Below are 4,296 nucleotides of genomic sequence, written 5' to 3'. Positions count from 1 at the left end.
TTTATGATTCATAGCTCCATTACCCCTACCCAAAAGCACTGCTCTGTAGCACAATCATGACAACTGACATTAAAAAAGAATGGGCAGGGGGAAAAAGGGCATTAAATATTATTGTGAAGTAATCAAGCATCTAAAACATAAAGAGCAAAACTTAGTTAAAATACAATGCAAGTTTTCTTCTTTCTAGCCAAATGCAGCTATTGTATTATCTGTAGCTGTGTTATCTTATTAGCCTGTACTCTTTAATGTAACCTTGTTTTGGAGTAGTAAATGAACTATGCACACCCCATAATTCACTGCAATTATCAGAAATTGGGAAGGACAGTGACAAAAGATAACATGCCATTTGGTACAGTTTTTATGTATTAAAATACATAAACTTATGTAAATGCAGTAATTTATATAAAAGGACATTTAATACAGAATGCAAGCTACAGTGGAGGCATTTTGAGGCTGCATATACATATAACTCTTTTTTGTAAAGAGATAATGAAGTATCTATGCTACTAATACATATATGTACTCTTTAAGTATATTAATAAAAGTAGTTAATGAGATAAATAATGATGCACTCTGATTGTATGTTAAAATGGTGATTGTTCTTCTCAGAAAGATGAGTAATCCACTAAAAGCTGTGGAAATAACTCTCTCAGGTAGATTTTACAGGAAAACTCCCAACCAAAAGTTGGGTTTCTGCAGATTTTAGTGGGAATAGAGCCTATGTGTGACTCTTCACATCAGCCAGAGAGTTCTTTGTTCCCTACTACCATCATCTACTGTAGACCTTGAGGCCAAACCCTCCATTGTGTCTCTGGGTACAACAGACCCCAAATAATGATGTTTGAATGGCTGAACTGAGCATGTGCCAGAAAAAACACGGACGGGAGACCTCCAAGGAACTGATGACAATCACTCTTGAAATAAAGATTTATTTCGTGCTTTTGTTTGCATACACAGGGCTGAGAAGCACGTAACTGACCTTGCATAAGAGATGTCTTAAGGGAGGCTTGTTAGCCCCATCTACACTAGGACTGAAAATATGTAAAGCAAGAATGGAGAAATCAAGAGTTCATAGGGAACTATCTTCTATTGTCAAGGGGATGGACTAGATGACCTAATAGATTTTTTCCACCTCTGATTTCAGGTAGTTTGTTTTTTTGAGGGAGTGGTGTTTTGGTTTGTTGGGTGTTTTCCCGGATAAAGCAGAAAACACCAAGTGGTTATTTTGACTGATGTAATCAGTACAAGTAACCTGGATGCTACTTAAGTAAGATCTTCAAGTCTTTCTGTTCTATTCCTTCTTTCTTCATTCTTTCCTCACACCCCCTCTAGTGTCATCATATGAACACTGCCGCTACTATTTTTGATCTATTCAGCTCACATTAAAAGAACTCATCCCCCTTTTTAAGTTTCTGATTTTTCAACCTGTAAAACCCATAGGCAGATGTCTTAAATTTAAAAATAATGGAGGTAAGTAGTAATTGATTCTAAAATTACCTGGATATTTAGATCTGAAATCTACTCCCCTCTGATATGTTGAATTTTATTTCATCTTCAAAATTTCTCAGAAATAACAAGAGAAAATGTTGGTATATCATCATTAAATATCTTTTATCAAAAAACCTTACTGTTATTCCTTGATAATTCTAGCTTTGCTTTCAGTGGTGTAGAATTGTTCCCTTTCCCCAGCTTTTTGGTTTCCAGTTATGATAATTTATGATCACAGGTTTCAAAATGTCAAAAATGTCCTTTATGGTAACAGACTTAACTGATCTCCTGTTGCCTCATTTTTCCTTAGGGCATCATAATTTGTAACCGGCTCCTAGGAAGTCAAACACTGCCATTTCTTAAGGTCTGGTTATTTAAGCAACATCACAGATCAAACATCAGGTTAAATCAAACCAACTTTTTCTGTACAGCACAGTTGCTTTGGCTCCTCGCAAGCCTCAGCAGCTCTTTCCCAAAGACCCAGGTCCTGTTGGCTGGTGTTTCCTCAAGGCTTCCTCCAAAAGCATTTTCTCTTGTCCCTCATTGCCTTCTCATTTGACGGGTGCAGAAGGCCTCAACCATACCAAGAAACATAGCAGGAGAGTTACCGTCAGAGGTACTTGATTAGTGGTTTCCAATGTGCCCCTAGGCTACAGCAGTCTGCCAAGGGTGAGGGTCAGAGTAGCTGATGAAATCGTTCCTTTGGACCTTCAGCCTCGCTGGTCACATGGTGCTAGAGCCTCTTTCTTGTTTGCAGCTGCACACCATGCTGAGGTACAAAAACTTTCCTAGTATTTTTGCTCGATGTCACTGTCATCTCCACCACTATGCTGTTCAATTACAATTGTAAAGGGGGTTGTCGTGTTCTGTGAGATCATGGATGGGAGGACAAATATCCAAAAAACAGTCTTTAAGGCAGAGATTCATATTTGTTCTGCTTTAAAGGTTTTTTTAATTAATATTTTCAATTTCTTTCTTTACTCACTGAGGAACAAGCCTTCGAAAAATATCTAAATGAAGAGTAGTGGGAGTGGGACACCTTGGAAGTGATGCTATGGGAGACTGGGCAAATTCAGAGTGATACAAGCAATCAAAGGAATTGTTGCCGGTAGCACCACTGCTTAGAGTAAAATGCCAAGGCACAACAGCTGGGCTCTGAGAGGCTGTTCCTAGGCTTGACAGGATGGCACATTTAAACTTGATACGTCCAGAGAACTTTCAAGTGTGAAGCAGCATGGTTTGACTAGTAGACAAAAAGATAATCATTGGACAAATTGAGTGGAAGTGATCTGGGTCTTAGGGACACCTGAGAAAAGGATATTATAGTAGATAACTACAGGCTATACACAATGGGAAAGAAAGAAAGGATCAGATTATCTAAATATGTAGAAAGAAAAAACAAGATTTGGTAAGAAGGGAGATGTGGGGGGAATATACAGGGCATGTATTTTTTAAATATGGATGAATGTTCCAGAGTGACCGAAACTGGAGATGGAGCCTACTAAGTATTATTACTGCATAGCTATTAATTAAAGTGGCCCCTATCCTTTCTTGAGGTCATATAGAGAATAGAATCCATATCAGTCTTCTTTTTAGCATCACCCTAGTTTATGCTTAGTTAAGCTATGCAAGATTTGCACGCTTTAGCAAAATGCCCTTTGGATTACATTGTTTGCAATTTGCATTCTGAAGGGCGTGGGAGGGTGGGCAACAACACATTGAAACAGTTTTGTAGTGTGGCCTGCATTTCTGTTTATCTACAGTTATGGGCTGTTGTTCTGAAGATCATTTCTATTTACTGTTTGCACATTAGTACTAGATTGTTTCAGAAGTGATGAGTTTGTAACTTTAAGGGCTGCTTCAGTTTTTTTAACTCACTCAGCAAGTGAATCTCATCAAGGGTTGACTCATCCTCCAGTTGCAGGTGTTGTAATTATTTGTCCAATTCATTCTGGTGAATGCAAGTTCAATGGTTAATAAACTACTTGCCATCCATTACCGGTCAAGGACGTGAGTCCAAACTTTACATGTACAATAGAGATATGCTGGGTGGATTGTTGTGTTATCCCTTCCGATCCTGTCAGTCCAGAGAAGTAGCACAGCTAGAGTAGGATGGATAAAGGAGCACGAATGAGGGTTTAGATTTAATCTAGTTAAGACTGAGATAATGATTACAACATGGAGAAAGGGAGCAACTAGCAGAACTGGAAATTATCTCAGTATTTCTGACCAGTGGCATGTGACTGTCATCAATTTCATCAGGAAGGGGTCTTGATGGATCCCCAGCAACTCCTAACACTTGGGTAACAATGGTTTCCAATTATACTTGATATCATTTGTGGAAAGAAAGCAGGAGGTTTTTGTTTTGGAGGCCAGAGTAATCACAGTCATTCAAGCCTTTGTTACTTCAGGGCATACTCACTGCACAGGGCTTATATCTTGATGTCTTGATAGTGCCAAGAGCACTTATAAACATCTTAACAGAAGTCTCCACCCACCTACATAAACAAGGCATAAGAGGAACTATATTAATAAAAAATGTAAATAAAAGTATTTCATGTTCCAGGTCAAATCAGTTCCAAATCATATTGACTGAGCAGGCAGAACTCAATCGTTGTAAACACCACGTAGGGTGCTACAACTGGCAAACATCGTGTCTCACGCTGTCACCCTGGGACTTCAGATACTCCCAAATCCATTGGCAGGCATCCTACGTGCAGGCTCAAGCCTGGAGGTTTGGGGATTTGGATGCCCCCACTTGATCTTAGTCCACAAGAGGCGAAGACACTTGATCCGAGCCAAAAAGCC

The 4,296-nt window shown here is 39.1% G+C and overlaps 1 long non-coding RNA gene across 1 annotated transcript; it reads right to left on the bottom strand.

Moving 5' to 3' along the window:
* Positions 1–912: 912 nt before the first annotated feature.
* LOC109303896 lies at positions 913–4,055 on the bottom strand. Its single transcript, XR_002099257.1, has 2 exons — positions 3,911–4,055; positions 913–3,590 (listed from the first exon to the last, which is right to left on the bottom strand). It is a non-coding gene; the product is annotated as an uncharacterized LOC109303896 (long non-coding RNA).
* Positions 4,056–4,296: the final 241 nt, after the last annotated feature.

This window comes from Gavialis gangeticus, unplaced genomic scaffold, assembly GCF_001723915.1.
Source record: "Gavialis gangeticus isolate Ggan-Ray unplaced genomic scaffold, GavGan_comp1, whole genome shotgun sequence".
Classification (NCBI taxonomy): Eukaryota; Metazoa; Chordata; order Crocodylia; family Gavialidae; genus Gavialis; species Gavialis gangeticus.
This window is presented reverse-complemented; position numbering and strand designations above follow the sequence as displayed.